Consider the following 19,263-nt stretch of genomic DNA (forward strand, 5'->3'; position numbering starts at 1 on the left):
AGCGCGGGCCTTCGCGGCGCTGGTCCAACTCCGCTTCCTGAGACCGGGAGTAAGTTTACGGAAGCTCAGGCCATGGAAGGGACCCCCACTTCTGCGAGCACCGAAGACCGCTGGTCACCCAGCGCGGGGTTCCACGTGGACCTTCCGGAGACGCGGACCGCAGCGTTCCTACACTGACGGGGTGAAAGGAAAAAGAAGCTGTAAAGTTTACTTAAGACACATTGAAAACTTTTGCAATTCCAATGCTTCGTTTATCCTTAGAGACCACGCGGGTCTTCACAGCTTTAAGTTGCAAACATTTGCAAAATTTCCTAGGGAGTGAAAGCCAAAGTCAATTTTAAAACACCATCCTTTAAACAAGTAGGTTCCCCTCTAGTCCTTCAAATGCGCTGTTAAAAAAAAAAAAAAATCGGTTGAGCCAAAGCTCAAAATATGTAAAACATAGTTCTGAGCAAATGTTGGTAAGAAAACTGGCCAAAACAAAACATTTAAACGTGATGAGGTAGGACTTAAAGATCAGCTGAGAAGATAGCTAGGTTGCACTCAAAAGTTTCCAAAATTTATTGGTAGCTAAGTTGCTTCCTTCAATTTTCTTTATTACAAGAGTCTGTATTTTTTTTATGACCAGATAGTGCTGAATTTCTGAATTGATGTTCATCTTATTTATTCAACAATACGTATTCAACAAGTACTTGTTAAATGCATACATGAGGACTGCTGAAGATAGAGCATTGATCAAAACAGACCAAATCTTTCCCTAATGGAGCCAATAACCTTATGATAAAAGGAGAGAAAAAACAAACGAGTGTTTAAGGAGAGTAAACTTCTTTATCTTAATAAAAACCATATAATTTCTTAAATCACTAAATTCCCTTTTGATGTGTGAAGAAAGTTCTGCAAATATTTCCCACTTTCTGTAATTCTAGTTCTCTAGTTTTCTTTTAAAATTTGCTGAGCCTGAAACCCTTCTGAGAAGGCGTATTAGAGATTTAAAAATTTAAATAGTTACAATAAACCCCTCTCCTGTAGGAAGCTCTGTACTGTGTGCTCTTCAGGGCTTGCATTCCAGTTAACTGTGACTAGATAGCTAGAGTGCACACAAGACACTGGCCAAATGTAAATCAGCCTTGAGAGACCTATGACCTTTTTTCACCTTCCACTTGAGGGTTCTATTTTAGCCAGATCCAAACAAATTTTACATGTAACTAATCTGACAATGCAGCACATGGAGAAACCTAAGTTAAGTGGTACTAAACACGCAATTTAAGTGCAGTGACTTTGACCTAACTCCACATTGGGTCCAGGCCCACTATTTCCCTAGCTGATCCCCTCCCCAGGCCTCCCCTCTCCCCAGGGCTCCAGACAGGCCTTCACAGCATCCACCCCCAGTTACCCAGGGTTCCTTTCCTTCCTTTTCTGCCTTTCCCACTGAAGTCCATGTCCCTTCAGGACAGATGCCTTTCTTTGTTCTTCTGTGGTCTACCTAGCCACCAAGAATCACTAGTGCCCAGCTAGTGTCTGACATATAGTAGGAGCTCAGTTAATATTGTTATGACAGAGTTAAGGACATGCCATCTCAAAATATGCAACTGGTATATTGATTATTTCAGTCTTTTTGAAGTCACTTGACTTCAGAAAGGACTATTTGACCTAACATGAAAATTCTTTTTTTTTTGAGAGAGAGAGAGAGAGAGAATTTTTTAATATTTATTTTTTAGTTTTTGGCGGACACAACATCTTTGTTTGTATGTGGTGCTGAGGATGGAACCCGGGCCGCATGCATGCCAGGTGAGTGTGCTACCGCTTGAGCCACATCCCCAGCCCAAAACATGAAAATTCTTTAGGGAAAGCAATCCTTCACATAGCAGTTCTGGGAAACAATCCTTGATCACCTGAGACTGGCAGTGGGGCTCAGTGCACCTAAATAAACACACTCTGAAGTGACTCTAGTTTTCCACCAACTTCTACAGACCCTCCCCCATTTTATTTCAGTTAAATCCCTAGAATTTACTACTCTAGTCTATATGCCATCTGTCCTGTCTTTCCCTAAAATTTATTGTTCTTTGTCTAAAAAGTATAAAAGCATCATACTTTGGTCATTCCTTTGAACTTTACTCTCTTGTCAAGATCCCCATATACATGTACGATTTTTTTTAATCTGTGCTTTTCTCTTGTTAACCAGCTCTTGTATTAATTGGGTTTCTTATCCAGCCAAGTAAGAACTAAGAGCCCACATAAGAACTAAGGAAGACACAGAGACCATTGTCCTCCTTACAGTTACATTCATCAAGGAGGTGCTTCTTTTAACATTAATGAGCTATTCTCATAATTAGGTTTTCATCTCTAAACTTATGTCACTATTTAGCACATGGCTGGTCTCTGCCTTTAATTTTGTTCTTAAAAACAATGGCAACAAAATCTTCAAAGAATTGCTTCTCCCTGTATCTTCAAGACCAAATTCACATAGCCTTTATTGAATCTCTTTTAAAAAATGAATTAAAAGCTAAAATTCTCCTAAAGATCCAGTTTACATGGAGGTACATAACATTCTTAACTTTGCTTACAATTAGTTGAAAGTTCAATTTTGACACATACTCGAACCCAGTTACATATTCATATGTATGTGTTTTTCTGCTTTCCCTAAACACTAACAAACCTTCAACACAGGCTACCATTATTTAAACTATTGGATGTACCTATTAGTGCAAAGACCGTTGTTATAGCATTAAGGCTGGTATATTAGCCAAAAGTTAATTTTATGGGTTTTGTCACAAAATGATTCAAAGCGAATTTTTGTGCCAAGCTATGCAATAAATAGGGTTATGTCTTTGTTGTTTGAAAACAAAAACTCCAAGATTATAGTTTTGAACATTATTATTAGTGTGGTGCTGCATTTTACTTAAATGCATTTCCCTCTTCCCAGTGATATTCATGAAGTCTTCCACCCAGATTCAAGACTTCACCAGCCCCTGGCCCTCTCTGTTCCCAGGGGCTCAGCCCAGCTCTGCAGTGGCAGAAAGAGTGCAGACATCCCCGTCTTTTGATGCTCACAGGGGGCCGATTCATTTTCACTCCAGCATATCCAAAGAGAGAAGACTGTGAAAGAGCAATGAAATCTTCAACTCCTCATGGGGGACTTTGACACATGGATTTTTTTTCCCCATAATGATACAAGGACATCTATTTCTACTCAGTAGTTAAACACAAAGAAACATTGGATATGAAAAAAACATAATTAGTGCACTTTTTAAAAATAGTCCTTGTCATCCTTCTTGTCTGAATAGTGGGAACTTAGATAAGACCTCTACTGCTTTGTGTTGTTTTTCTGAGAGGTGATTTACTTGTTTTTGTTATTTCTCCACCAGGACACAAATCAGCACTTATTTCAGACATTCTCCTCTTACACAGTATACATTGAGCCGGTGAAGACTTCGAATCATTAACAAAGAATTAAAGGTTATGTGCTTAAAAAAAAAAAGTTATTCTTATCCAAAGGAATAAACTAACAAAGGGAAAGTGGAGTCCAATGTGTGAATAGTGAGAGTTTAGCGGAGGGTCATGTGCAGCCTGCTCACAGCCTCTTCGTTTCCTTCTAGAAATGCAGGCAGGAGAAGCAGAGTTAGGGAACCCGCATGGCTTCTTTCCTGCTCTGACTTCTCAGTTCACCTCTCAAGCTCCTGCCACAGCAAGGCGAAGCTGGCGAAGCCCCTGAGGGAGTCGGCTCTTGCCTGATTCTCTGTATTTCATTTCTCCTTCTGAATAACCAGGTATGAAGTTGGCAGAACTGTGAAAATGCAAGGTGCAGGGCTCTTGCCTGATTCTCTGTATTTCATTTCTCCTTCTGAATAACCAGGTATGAAGTTGGCAGAACTGTGAAAATGCAAGTTGCAGTTCCTAAATTATCTTCAGATCCCTTCAAATCAACAGTATGTGCTTTGTGCAGGATGTGGAACCAGGCACAGAAGAGAAGAGAGATGACTCGGTGCCCTGTGCCAGGAGCTTCTGACCCTCACTTCTGTCTGTCAAGGTCACTTGTTCTCCCAAACACTGTTGTCTCCTGTGGGTGGTTACATGTGTCTTTCTTTCTCAATAGCAGGCACCATTTCTGGCCAATTATTACTTCTTTAGCACATGCAATAACTCTCTGTACATAGTACCTGTTCAGCTAAATATCTGCTGAAGAAATGAACTGGATTATGTATGCATGCATGGATCTAATTGGGGAAATAAACCCAGGATGAAAATTTCTGTGGTACATGTAGACTAAGAGAAGTCTCCAGAGGCAGTTTTTATTGTTGTTCTTAATGCAGCTAGTATTCTAACAATCAGAGACTACTAAGGTAGACACACATAAGAAAGAAAAACTACACTTAAAAGTAAACATTTCAGCATGAAGGGTAAAGCAATGTACCACATGTAAGCTCTTAATGACAAGCATCTTACGAAGAACAGAAATAAACTTGATTCTTACTTACGTTGACAGTGGCTGTGTTTGTATATACACTTGACACTAACAAATACAAGGCTTTTTATATTACTGTGCTTGAAGTAAGGGAAAAGGAGTCATGGATAAATACGGAAATGGAGTTTAAAGCCCCGATTTTTATGAGGTATGGCTCTGGTGCACATCAGAAACATTTTGAACCAACAGACTTGTAACCAAAGGCCAGAAATAAATTCCAGAAAATCAGACTCCTCCTTTTGAGGTCTGCATTTTTAGTGTGGTTTTGCAACATCATGAACTCTTTGAGTTGGAAACATCCTGAGAAGCCATCAAAACTGCCCTTCTCAGAACAAGACTTTTCATAAGTCACAAAAGTGTCCCAGGCTTGAATCTTCCAGTTTCATAAGGCAATATATGCCATGTTTTTGACAACTCCCAGGCTTAGGAAATTAATGTTTGTAACAATTCCAAATCTGCCTCCCTGTTATGTCTAACCCAGGGGCCTATCTGGGACTGCATAAAATAAGTGGATTTGACACTTAAGAACAACTATCTTACAGTTGTCTCCCAAAATGACAAAAATAAAAAATCTTCTCCCCAACTCCCCACCCTCCAGATTAATCCTTCCTCCCATGACTCCATGCAGACTTGAACTGATTTTTCTTCTCATGGTGTGTTTGAGAACTTAGACTTGACCAGAGTGGTTTTGATTAAACTAAGAGAATTTGAAATCATAACTTTAGAACTTTTACCTCAAATTCATATCTCTCTCCATATATATATATATATATATATATATATATATATATATATAAGGTATTTAAGAAAATATTTAATACTTCATTTTCCTATTTAAACAAAGGGCACTGTGTGTCTTCAACAACGAGGAGTTTAAAAAGGAGATGACTACTGTTATTTAGACCACTACTGCTCAAAATCTAAAGTGAATGTGGGTCATTTAGAGACCTGGCCAGGTAGATTCCCAATTCAGCAGGTTTGGCTGGCACCACAGAGTCTGCATTTTTAACAAGCTCCTAAGTGCTGTGGGTGCTGTGGGAAGTGAATAGACGCAGGACTCTGCTAAGACAGATAACAGACCCCTGCTTAAAGGGGGTGACCCAAAGAGAAGATGGAAGTGTTAAGTTCAAAGATAATTAAGCCTCCTTCCAGTGAAACTAACAGGTATGTGGTGAGTCTTGAGTTGTGGGTTCTTTGTGTCTCTCCAAAAGAGATATTGATGTCTATCTAAGCCTGTGCTGCTAGTTTTTTTGTTGTTGTTGTTGTTTTGTTTTTGTTTTTTTCCAAATGCCTGGAACTGAGTGATTTATAAACAGAGTAAATGCATTGTTCACAGATCTGGAGGCTAAAAGTCCAACATCAAGACCCTGACAGGTTTGGTGGCCTTCGCATCCGAGATGGTTCCTCAAACATTGCTTCCTCTGGAGGGAACAGGTGTTAGAAGGGACCAAAAAGTGAGTTCTCGCCAGCACCTCTCGATACAGCACACCAGGCTCCAAGTTCTAATGTGAATTTCTGAGGGAACACGAGCATTTCATTCACAGTGGAGTCCCTTCCTGGTACCTATGAAAGTGACCTTATTTGGGAATGAAGCATTTGGAGACATGAGGTTACACTGAAGCAGAGTGGGCCCTCTATTTGATAGAAGTGGCATCCTTAAAGAAGAGAGAACAGAGACATTGTCACTAGTGCAGAGAGAAGGCAGAGATGTGGCCCTGAAGGCAGAGATGGAGTGTGGCCAGGAAAGCCAATGACACAGCAGCAAACACTAGAGGCTACAAGAGCCTCGTCCACAGCCTTCAGAGAGAGAACCGCCCCGAGGACACCCCAGTTTGGGAAGCTCACACAGACCAGTGCAAGCGCACACCTCTGCGGTCCTACTCCACTCTGTCTATGGCTCTTTGTTATGGCGCCCTGGGCATGGCGGAGTGGAAGGGAAGAACCCCGAAGCTCCAGCTGTGTGAGCACCAGGAAGCTGTGCTGTGGCCCTCTGCGGAAAGGTGCCCTGAGAGGAGGAGGACACCAACATGACAATGACCCATGACACAAAATGTGGACCTGTGTGAGAGAGTCCCCATGGGAATGTACCCATGCAACAGTACAGGGGTCACTTAGTACATGCCTGCATCTTGTTAAAAAACTGCTTACATTAGGATTCAGCAGGATGATTTAAAGAGGCTTGGTGACTGGTTTGAAAAATAATGTAGAGACCAATGAGCCCTTCCTCTGGCTGCATGATAGAATCACCCAGGAAGGTTCTAGAAACTTTCATGCTTACATTCCACCTTCCTCCCAGATCTGCATCTGATTGGCCTGAGATGGGACCAGTATTGCTACGTCAAAAATATTCCTCGTTTCATTCTGATGTCCCACCAGGGCTGAGAATCACTGTTAAAGACCCAAACCTTCAAAAGCAGGGCCAACCTTGACAATGCAGTCCAAGAGTGTCCCTTCTCATTTACCCAGTGCCAAATGTGGACAGCATTGTGCAGGGTGCAGTAGGCAAGACAGGGTCTAAATAACCAGCCACTGACCCTTGAGGCAAATTACTTGTGCAAATACAGACATGCCCATGTTTAGCCTGGATGGTGACAGTCGGCCACATGGGTGCTGCTGCACCCCTGTTTGTTTGCCTTCTCTCAAGGATCACAGATGTATACTGCCAATTGTCCAATGTCTGAAAAGAGTTGTACATCTTGTGAATATCTTTCTTAGCTATTTACAGTGGGTGGGTGTGTTCCTTTGCTAGGACTGTCATAACAAAGAACCACAAACTGGGTTAAGACAACAGAAATTTGTTCTCTTCCAGTTCTAAATACCAGAAGTCCAACATCCAAGTGTGAGGGCCGGCCTGTGTCATGCCTATCTTCTGGATCCTGGGGGTGGCCAGTAAGCCCTGGCACTCCCTGGCTCACGGTCCCATTGCTCCATTCTCTGCCTCTGCCACCACATGGCCCCCTTCCCTCTGTGGCTGCCTCCGTGTCTCTTTTCCAGTCTGCACTTGTGTGCAAATCCTACCTCTGCGTTACTCTCAGAGGTAGGCTCCCCTACCTCTGAGTTATTCTCATAGTTCGAATTGGATTCTTAATACAAACTGTCTTCTGTTGGTCAGAGGTCAGAAGAGCAGGACTCCGGAGTTGCCAGGGTTCCCTAGCCAGAGCCAAGGACAGCAGTCAGACTGGATGAAGGGCCACCTCCTTCCAGCATGACCTCATCTTAACTAGTGACATGCACAACAGTCCTACTTCTAGGCTACTTCTAAACACGGTCACATTCTGAGGTTCCGGGAAAGGCATGCATTGTACATAACACCGTGCGACTGAGGACAGTGGGTCACTGTAGTGCTGTCACTTCAACACACTCCAAAATAGAAGGTCTCACTTGAATTGTGAACTCTTTGCCAGAAGGACTGGTGTGTGTGTGTGTGTGTGTGTGTGTGTGTGTGTGTGTGTGTGTGTATTAATTTTAGGGCTTTCACAGGGCTCAACACTAGGGCAACTCACATTTCAAAATGCATTAGAGTCACGTACTAAAAATAACCAAGCATTCTGTAAGTAACGCAGGTTTCAGGGCCCACCCAAACCTTGCTGAGTCAGAGTCTCTGGGGATGCAGACTAGGAACCTGCATGTTCTGATGGAGGCTGGCTTTGATTCACAGTGGAAGGCTCTGGTGTAGGGTGGCCTTGACTGCTCTGTTTTGCAGTGAGGCACTTTGTTCAGTTCTCATGGGATCTATCAGCCAGAGCTCTCCAGAGAAACAGCCCCAACAGCACGTATGCACGTATAGCAGAAGAGAATTGGCTCACATGATTGTGGGGACTGGCAAGTCCGAAATCTGTAGAGTGGGCCAGCAGTCTAGAGACTCAGGGAAGAGCTCATGCTGCCGTCTGGTTTTCAGGCAGGCTGCTGGCAGATCAGATGACTGGGGGAGGTCAGTGGGTTTTGCTTGTTTGTTGTTTGTTTTTTCTATTTGGATAGCCTCTACCTATTTGAATGAGGCCCACCCACATTATGGAGGACAATCTACTTTACTCCATGTTCACCAATTTTATTGTCAGTCTCATCTAAAAATATTCTCAGAAACATCCAGAATAAAGTTTAGCCATGTAACTGGGCCCTGTGGCTCAGTCCCATCAACACCCGAAATTAACCACCACATGGGGATCTCAGGGAGTCCAGGACAGGGAAAGGCCCAGGAAGAGGACAGCAGTCTGTGCACCTCCCACTTGTGTTTCTCCAAGCTTGGGATCGGGGGGTTAGACCACCAGCCTCGGGAACTCAACATGAAAGTGCAGGCCCCATCCAGGAATTAGTGAACCAGACCCCTGAGGGGCTTCCCAGGCACCTGAACTTTAATACATCCCTCAGACTGTATTAAGAAATCATAGTCAAGTAAGTAAGATATTTATAATTATAAATACTGTAGCATATGCTGCATCTTTGTATATTTATTATACAGATATAATACATTTTTATACTGAAGGGAATGCTTGTCTATAAATATGAAATCTAAACCTGTTAAATAACTGTTACGTAATATCATGTTTATTGGTACACTGGAAACACTAAATATACTGGTGTTCAAGTCTATATAAACCAGTGTTCTTGGGTTTCTTTGCATCTTTCTTTTCTAATTCTGTTCCTAGTCCAAAGCATGTTGGCCTTGGACTGTCAGATCATCCACTTCAGCAATCATGACTGCTCCCGAACACATGTGGGCCTTTCTGGGGGAGAGGAGGAGAATCACTTGGGAAGGCTGACGACATGGCTTCAGGCAGGAGGTGGCATTTGAGCAGGGCCTTGAGAGACAAATGGGTGTCACTAAGCAAAAAAGGGTGGGAAGAGGACTGATGGAAGGGAAGGGACAGAAAACAAAGGAACATGCAGCAGCAATTGGGGACAGAGATGCTCAGATGCTCTGGGAGGCAGTGTAGAAAGAAGCGTGGGGTCAGGAAGTGAGGAGTCTCAGACATCAGTCTGCACTTGTGTGCAAATCCTCAGTGGCTCCCTGACCTCTGAGTTATTCTCAGAGTTCCAATTTGGGATTCTTAATACAATACAAACTGTCGTCTTTGGTCAGAGATCAGAAGAGCAGGATTCTGGAGTGGCCAGGGTTCCTAGTACCACAGAGCAAGGAAGCCTGCCGAGGTGAGAGGCCCAGGCAGGGCCCGTGGTCTCTGCCCTTCCACACTGCAAGCACGGGAGCTCAGGGCTGCAGGCTGTGCCTCTGCGTCCCCTGGCAGACTGTGTTCTGACTCATTCATTCTGGATTCCCAGCAAGAGTATTCCCAAGACCCCTTTTGCTGGTTGTTCAGGAACGCGTGTGGGAGGCTGTGACAAGACAGTTTTTAAGCCAAACTTCCTCAAGTCCTATGTACCCACTGGGTTGGCAAGTGACACAGGTCATCACCTCACTTGCTTCCCAGTTGGCTGAATGTCTCTGCCCCATTAGGACAGATGTGTGGAGCGTGTGCTGATTCCTGTATCCAGGTTTTGGGTTGCTCCTATTTCCCCTTTGGAAAATAAGGAACTAGAGTGCTCTTAATATAGGAAAACAGGAATGACACATTCTCGAGAAGATTCTCCCTGCCTCCCAACACTTTCTCTTCCCCTTCGTTTCCAACAGGGAACCCCCTCAAGAGACCCCCTGCTCCCAGACACACGCTGCACATGTGAATCCACCCAGAGCACGGCTCACATCTGGAGTCCCCAGCAGCTGCCCATTGCCATCGGGCTTCCAAATTCAATGATCTCATCTCCTAATCATTAAAAAACAAAAGCAAAAAAAATTTTAAAAAAGATTCCTCTAGGATATGCCTTGCAAATCAGCTGAGCCCCTTCAGAGAAGGGACTCTTAGGCACTGTAGATTGGGATAAAAGTTGTTTTTATATAAAAAAATACTCATTTTGAGTTTAAGAGCAAGCATTGGGCCAGGAGGGTAGCTCAGGGGTAGAGTTCTTTCTTGCCTGGCATTTGCAAGACTCCAAGTTCAGAGGGAGGGAAGGAAGAAGAGAGAGAGAGAGAGAGAGAGAGAGAGAGAGAGAGAGAGAGAGAGATTATTATCAATATCATGGCAAAAAATGAGTAAGAATTGAAGATAGCCATTAATTTAAATCTCTGGCATTCTCATGAGTATGTTTATTGAGCTGTTAGCAATTTTAGAAAGATTTTTAAAAAGATGATTCATTATCAACATTAACAGTTTCCATAATTGCAAGTTAACACCCTCCCCACTCCCACCCCTGTATTTCTGACCTCTTTCACAGCCTGGCTCCCCAGTATTACTCCCTACTGCATATGAGACTGAGCTGGTTTTTGGGGGAAAGGTCACTAGGCCTGGGAAGGGACAGTCTGGTTGGGGATAAGACAAGCAGGCATAATATTTCAGTGACGGTGTTCACACAAGTGTCTGCTCTGCTCTTTGCCCAGTCAAACCCTCCAGCTCCTGTCCCACCTGCTCCATGCTGAGGTCCTCGGCCTCTCCAGGAGCCCATCTCCCTCCTGAGTGTGGTTTTCTTGTTTCTTTGGCATTCTCTGTTACAGCCAGCACACAGAAGAGACACAACCGTCCATCAAAGGACAAAGCCCAGGGCTCGGCCCACCAGATTTGGGAGCAACCATTTTTAGCCCCCTGGAAGCTCAGAGAGGAGCGGGGGAGCCCTGAGAGGCCTGAGTGCACCAGAAGAAATTAATGCAAAAGCAACAAGCAGGAGGTCCCAAAGGCAAACAGTGGGTCCTCTCCCGTCACAGCAAGCCCAATAAACCAACCTCTCCTGGGTTCTGAGCCTCAAATTAAATTAAAAGCACCTTGATGACCAACCCCCGGTGCCCTCAGACCATCGGTGGAATTACAGAAGAAGGGACACGAGGGATCTTTTTGAAATCTCTGTTACTCTCCTCCAAACATTTCCATGAATATTATCGCGATGAAGGAGTTCCCTCATGCTTATCTTAAATTGTTGTTTTATGCTCTGATGTTAACCATCTTCTTTCCTTTGACCTATATAAGCATTTTTTAAAAATCAACTTGATCACCATCTAAAAATGCCTAAAAGCTTCTTCTGTGCTTAAGAATCCAAGTGAGTCACTTCATGTAGGTGTAAGTAGCTGTCCACGTCTGGTAGAAATGGATGTCTGAACTTTACCAAGCACCACACCTGCAGCTGCCAAGAACCGACAACATCCAAGTAGAAAGTGCTGGCACTACTTGTCCTTGTAGGTTCTGAGCATTGGTGGTTCTACTGAGCTGTTTGTATTGGAGCAAAAATTTTAGTTTGTTGAAACCAATAAATCACGACAGCTGTTAAGCTGCAGAATCTTGTCAATGCCATGAGGAGAACTGGCATTCCGACTTGCGGTAGGGTGTGGAGGGCTGCCCATCCTTGGGCTCCCAATCTGCTGACAACAGAGTACATTTTGATGCCTCCATTAACTACAAAAAGTGGCCTTAGGGAAATTTGAAACACTCTGTTACAGGGACTTTCCTACTAGTTCAGTGCAAGAAGTTTCAAAATAAAATATGTAATCTCTGCAAATCAGAAGGTTTAACTAACATTCAAAACTTTTTACTGCAAATTGCCTTGAAGGAAGGCCTCAGATTTAATGTGGAAGATTATGCTCGTGATCCTGATCCCATCTATGCAACCAGGCTGAAACCTTCTCATTTTCTCAGACTAAATCCTATAAAGAAGAAGGTGTAACTGCACCTCTCCTGCCTCTCCCATGAGCTTTGAGAAGAGTAAGTACAAGGAAGCTTCCTGACTTCCAGAGACCTGTTGTGCAAATGCCTGGTACAGGTCACTCTTTCTTGGAAGACAGCTGCATCCATGTGCTACTCACAGTCCACGTTCCCAAAGACCCTGTTTCACTGGACTGGAGCACCCCTGGCCTTACCAGGAAGCTGAGAGCCGAGCCTGAATTCCAGAGGGGAAGATTGTTCATCCTCCCCTGCAGCCCAGGTCAGCATGTGGCAGCTCAGGCTGGGAGGACATTCTTCTGGCTTTCACTCTAAGTCCACACTTAGGACTATGGTAGGGCCCTTCATTCTGTCTAGTGTTAATGGGGATGGAATGCCACTGTGAACTAGCACCCTCTGCAACAAGACCCATGTATTTTGAGTTCCTACGAACTCTTCTCTTTTCCTTGGTAAATTAACATAAACTCTTTTTGTGTCTGCTCCTTAGACCTATTTCCCAAGCTGTCATCCATCATCTTGTGACTTTTTTGAACAAAGATTTCTAAGTTTTCCCTATCTTATAAGTTGGAAAACCTAAAATAGAAGCAGTATTTTCTTGTCATCTCTTGCAGTTTACACTCAGAACAGGATATGTCACAGTTTTGACCTGTGACTGAATGTTAAAGCCTTTCCTAAACGCCACAGGTTTTTGTTTTTTTTTCTCCTGGTCTCAGTTGGGTGTAAAAGACTAGGAACAAGAGGATCAGATCCCCTTGCTTCATTTTACATTTTTAGCTCTTATAAAATCCATTTTATCTTTGAAACTTATTTTTAATGTACTCAGATTCAAAATAAGCTATACAATGTTTCTTCAAAAGATTTGAACATCAAAAAATTTAGAGGTGCTTTTTACCTGCTGCAAAAGCCACATCTTCATCATTGTAGCTCAGTTTTTCTTGATGCAGCAAGGCTCGAAAGGAAGCCCAAGCAAGCACAAGGGAAATTCCCAGTAAACCCTCTCCAAGGCGCATGCAGTGTTCTCCTGCAGACACAAACCACAGCTGGGGACAAAGTCACACTCTCAAATTCCAGTCCTGCTCCCTCTGAGATGGAAGGGAAATGCATCACCTGGGAAGCCAGATGATACAGGGTGGGGAAAGCCTTCCAGCTATCAACACCTGGTTTGGGAGCCCTATTCGCTGCCCAGCACTTGCTGAGCAGAGCAAGTGATACCAAAGAGGTTGAAAAAGAGAGGCATATTTCTATGTCTTAACATCATTTGTAAGGGTTTCTGGTTTAATTTTTTAAATCATTAATATATATAAGGAAACCAGGACTATGCCAGGCACATAAGTAAGCATGTGATAGATGGTAGCTATTGCAATTATTATTACAACATTCAATAAGTAGTAATTATGTTATTATCCCTTCTCTTTCTTATGAAGATACTTTTCAAATTTTCTTTGAAATTATAGGTAGAGATAATACCCACTTAGTTATCCAATGCTTCTTTTGTAAATAATATAAATTATATAATAATATCTAACACATTATTACCTTAATATCATTATTACCTTTTATATCCAAATTAATATTTAATACATATCAATATGGTGCTATCATTTGCTATGCTATGTAATTATAGCATTTTGATATTATAACAAACTATAATTGCATAATATGTAATTATGTAATAATGTTTTAACTTAATACAAAAGTATAAATAATATAAATCCACTTAGACTATAAGAGTAAAAATAATGTTTTTCTTTCTTTCTTTCTTTCTTTTGGTACTGAAGATTGAACTAGGGGGGTACTAAACCACTAAGCCACATCTCCAGCTCAATTTTGTATTTTTATTATAGACAGGGTCTCACTGAGTGGCTTAGAGCCTCACTGTTGCCGAGGCTGGCTTTGAACTCGTGATCCTCCTGTCTCAGCCTCCCGAGCCACTGGGATGGGTGTGCACCACTGTGCCCAGCACCTTTATCCTTTTAATTCAGCATTGTCAATTGAAACACACATGAAATTTAAAAATTTTAGTAACCATACTAAAAGTGTAATAAAGAAAAGGTGAAACTACTTTTAATAATATATTTTATTTAATCCAAATAACCAAAATACCACAATTTTAATATGTAATCAACAGAAAAAGTTATTAATGAGGTGCTTTGCTTTTTCATACCAAGCCTTCGGAGTCTGTTGTATTTTAGTCTCACAGCACATCTTGGTTCTGAGCAAGCACACTTCAAGTGCTCATAGACACTTGTGGCTACCGGCTCCCATATTGGCAGCTCTGGTTGACTGACTATAACCGATAATGGTGATTATGTAAAACATCGTGCTTCTTTTTATTGCCCTGGTTGCCAGGAAACCCAAAGCTAGATTTGGTGCTCGATTATAACAATTTTCTCATCCTGAGTTCCTCTGCAATTTATTGCTCTTCTTTCTAAGAGGATCCAAGTATCTTTACTCTGTACGTTTTTTAAGAGGCATAATTGAGGTTTTGTAACAACTTCAGCGGTTTTTGTTGTTGTTAATAATATTGATAATTTAGTCATTACTCACTGCCATATGGTTTACACATGTCACACAACAAGACGATGGTTGAACTGGACTAGAGCTAAGGTCAGATGGCAAAGCCTTCATTCTTAACCATTCAACAATAAGAAGCTTACGACCATCAGGAGCACCACTCTGTGCTGGGAACTTCACATATGCATAGCATCCTGTAGGCTTCACAAGATTCCTGTGAGGCCGTTGTTATTCCCACGGCATAGGTTAGGATGCAGGTTAAGAGCCGAGGTCTCTTACCCAAGGTGCAGATAATACATCAAAGCCGACACGTGCCCTGGGGTTCTGAGCCCACTCACTTTCTATATATGCTCAGGTTCTACGACATAAAAATCAACTCCAAAGGATACAATCCCCTTTGGAGAGCAAAATGCTACAAAGTTATTAATTCAATAAATCTATCACCAGCCACTGCCCTCAATGCTGGGGGATATACAGATGGAAAACAAAATCTCAGTCCTTTAGGAGCTCACAGTGGAAAAAAATGGAAAGTGAAGAAAAATATCATAGATATTATTTGGAAATTCTTTGTGGAATTTTGCATGGCAGGTGCCAAATAAATAATTGCAAATAAATATATCTAGCAAAATCAATTAGAAAAAGTGCCCAAAGCAATTAGAACCCAGAGTGTGCCACCAAATGTGTTAAAAATTGTTACCACTGGCCCTGTTCATCCTAAAATGGCTCTTATGTCCTCTAGAGTGTCTGCCTGTGTTCCTAGTAACTGTCTAAAAGGCAAAATGTCAGGAGAGGGGATAGCCTCACACTCTGTCTCAGTACAAACCGACACTTGGCACCATCAGATAAATTGTCATAATGGCTTATGCGGTTCAGGCAAGAGAATTCTAGATGTCTCTAGTGTGCATCGGGGGCTTACAGTGCTCTCCACTGAGTTTGACACACTCATGCTATTAGCAAACACATGTGCAAAAGATAACCCCTGTGTTGCCTTGTGCTATCATTTTAGCTTTTTCTCATATTTTGGAGCTTGGCACAGACTTTCATAACAAAATCACATATGAAACTCATTGCCATGTAAAGTCGATATGCTCTCACCTCAGAATATCTCTTTTAGCCCAGGTTCACAATGCTCTCTTCCTATGAACACAAGGAGAAACAGACAGGAAAACAGGGAAATAATTTTTGAAGGATCACTGATCAGGACCCAGTGGAGGCTTGTTGGCACACTGACTGCCTATTCTCCATTCCAAGATTAGATCTAATTCTATAAATATCACAGTTTGGAGCCTAACCTTTAAATGACATCCCATTTTCCATGCAATAGTGTTCTTAATTATCCCTCCAAAGCCAGTGATTTGGAAGATGTTGGTTTCCATGAGACTTGGACATGAGCGAGTCTTAGTTTTCTTGGAGGTTTATGTGCTTTCTGTGCATCTGCTGGTGATAGTTCACTAGCCAGGCTCTTTTGGCTTTAAGGAACAGAGTAATCTCCTCTGGACTCAGGGAAAGCAGGGCTTTTCACAGGACACAATAGAGATGCAAATATTGCCTTAAGCAGAAGACAGAAGCTGGTGCCTATGCTGGCTCACCCTCACTTCTTAGCCCTCGCCAGCTTCCTCCATCCAATCAGAGCCTTCTCCCTCTTAGAGTCTCATGGCAAGGCTCTGACTCTGACGGGTGTCATCTGCCAAACTGTCACCTCAGCACTCACCAATTCCCATTCCCAGCAGAGTTAATTAATTAGGCCCAAGTGGACTTTTAACATCCTCTGTCCCTGGTCAGCCTGTAGATATTTGTTTACCTTGAGTCAGATGCACCACTGGAGACCTGGGGGATTGGGTGGCCAGCGGAGACCCTGAGCCAGGCATTGTGGGTGACGCTTAGAGGCCGCCTTGCCCCATAGAAACAGAAGTCAAATCCTATGAGATGGGAACAAAGAAATATCTAGGAATTAGGTATGATGTCTGCCGTAGAGAAAGAATATGACTAGAGAAATAAATGCAGCTGAAAGGAAATGAGCACAGATAGTTTATGTACAGTGTAGGCATTTTAGATGCACCATGTCACCACTGTAATACGAGTGTCATTGCCTCATTTTCATTTGTAGCAGCTGCGATTCAGGACATTGATTGCATCACTATGTGACTCAAAATCACAGAGCCAATAAATGGTGGAGTCAGGATATGTGCTGGATGCCAAAATTCTTTCAACTATAAAACGTGAAAGATAAAGGGCTAACTGTTAACATCACTCTACTCTATCTGCTAAAAATGATAAAATAGAGCAATTACCTTGCAGACCTCTGGTTATGACTGGACTTTGCCCAGATTAGCATGCATGAGCAATGACCCAGCGGTGACTTGGTGGCACTCTAAAATCACTAATAATAAATCCCCAGGTGATAGCAATGTGCACACTTATTTGGAAAAGGACCAGACTCTTAAAATAATTTATTTTAATCTACCATATACGTGATTCCTTCAGTATCAACAAAAGTCAGTCTAGTAACCAACTGAACCAGTTTGCTATTTAACTCCTCTCTCTAAGATCTTTCAAGCTGAGCAAAAAAAAAAAAAAAAAAAAAAAAAAAAGTTTTCACTCAATTGCTTTTTGTGTCAAGTGTTCTCACTACCTTACCTCATTATAACACAAATATCAGTTTAATTAATTCATGAAACACAGACCTAATCCTTAAAGATCTCAAAAAAAAAATGAATCTAAAATGTAGCCAAATGCCCAGTTTAGATCTTCTAATGCACATTGGAACAGGTAATATTTCTTGGGTAGAGATGGGAAGAGACACTAATGTTGATAATATTTAAAATGAAAACATTAATAACTAACATTGTCAAATCAAGATGTAATCCCATTTATTGGTCAAATACCTTTGGTAGATTAACAAAAAAGCAAAAGCAAATTCAAAATCTTCTTTAAAATAGATCTCAGTGCTTTAGCATAAAAACAGATAACACTTCATATTTTTGACTCCTGCAGGGGGAAGCCAGTCCAAGACCCAGGATGTCGAAGGGTCGGGGTCTGAGCAGGCAGTAAAGGACAAGCATCTTCCTGTGTCCAGGGGATGTTACCCTGGGACAGAATCTCATGCTAAGTTCCTGGGAACTCAGACCTGGTTCCAGATGTGAGGGGAAATTTAGAAGATGTAGCCAGAGACATCTGGGTTCTAGAGAAGGCCCAGAGCCAGGACAGCAGGTCTGAGTCAGAGCCCAATGGCAGGGTGGCCTAGAGCCAGCTGTTCCAAGGCAGGCTTTTGTGCAGAGAAGCCATACAACCTGTCAGGGTGGCCGTTATGATCATTCCTCTATAAGTTTTTATTTCAGGAACGTTTTACATTTACAGACCCATTGTGCAGATAGTACGGGGGTCCCATTGGCCCCACACCATGTCCCCTCTCATTAACATCTTACATCGGCATGGTACAATTGTCATAGTCCACGGGCCAACATGGGTACATCAGTATTTCCTGAAGCCCCTACTTTACTCAGGTTTTTGGTTCTAGGATCCTTCCTATGTACACATTACGTTTAGTTACTATGTGTCCTTAGGTATCTCTGGGCTGCAACCATCTCTTAGGCTTTCCCTGCTTGTGACCTCAGTTTTAAGGAGCAATGGTCAGGCATGTTGTAGAAGGTCAGTGCCAGGGTTTGTCTGGTGTTTTCCTCACGGCTGGAGTTGCGGCTTTGGGGAGGAAGACCACAGAGGTGAAGTGCCCTCTCGGCTCACCCTAGCAAGGGCGCTCATCACCGTTGGTATTGGCCTGGACTCCTGCCTGGTGAAGTTGGCGGGTTTCTCCATGATAGTGACTCTTGCCCCCTTTCAATACTGAACTCTTGAGAAAGAAACCGCAAAGCTTTGTGCAGCCTACATTTAAGGAGTGGGAAGTGAGATGCCACCCCCCCCCCCCCGCCACGGCATCTACCAAGCCATTTGGAATTCTTGAACAGGGGAGCTTTGTAATTTTTTTTTATTATTATCATCTATTGTATGGAGAGTTTTGTGTCCCAAATAAGCAGTCAATCTGATTTAGTGCTTTTTAAAACTCAAGGGGCCAGGTGAGGTGGCACACGCCTTTAATACCAGTGACTCGGGAGGTTGAGACAGGAAGATCACAAGTTCAAGTCTGGCCTGGGCAATTTAGCAAGATCCTGGTCTTAAAGTAAAATATAAAAAGGGTTGGGGATACAGCTCAGTGGTAGAGCTATATCTGGGTTTTATTCCCAGTACTTCAAAAAATAATAAAATAAAATAAGCCATGGATCCAGAGATAACCAGGGTGGACTGTTTTCCTGTGGTTTTTGAGTACAGGACTTATAATTCAAACCCAGACATAGCTATTCAATTGAGGATTAGATGTCAATGGACGGAAACTGGTATTTATCAGGCATTTTAGAGGGTAGTAATTATATCAAAATCTTGGGTGTTTCACACATTTTGATGGTTGGTTTCTATTGAAGTTTCTCAGTTTATTTATTTTTAGTTATGACAATATGAACATAGTCTTTGCCAGAATTAATACTTCAAGAGAAATGAATGTACAAGACTACTCTTTTTTTTTCTTTTGGCAGGGAGAAG

General features: G+C 42.4%; 1 long non-coding RNA gene across 2 annotated transcripts; it reads left to right on the forward strand.

Annotated features, from left to right (window-relative positions):
• Positions 1-31: 31 nt before the first annotated feature.
• On the forward strand, positions 32-4,480 carry LOC144365961 (uncharacterized). 2 transcript variants are annotated; one of them, XR_013424701.1, is made up of 3 exons: positions 32-360; positions 1,719-1,788; positions 2,924-4,480. It is a non-coding gene; the product is annotated as an uncharacterized LOC144365961 (long non-coding RNA). The 2 variants fall into 2 exon arrangements; XR_013424700.1 differs by having other exon boundaries at positions 1,719-4,480.
• The last annotated feature ends 14,783 nt before the right edge of the window (positions 4,481-19,263 follow it).

The sequence above is a fragment of the Ictidomys tridecemlineatus genome, chromosome 8 (assembly GCF_052094955.1).
Source record: "Ictidomys tridecemlineatus isolate mIctTri1 chromosome 8, mIctTri1.hap1, whole genome shotgun sequence".
In the NCBI taxonomy this organism is placed as follows: Eukaryota; Metazoa; Chordata; class Mammalia; order Rodentia; family Sciuridae; genus Ictidomys; species Ictidomys tridecemlineatus.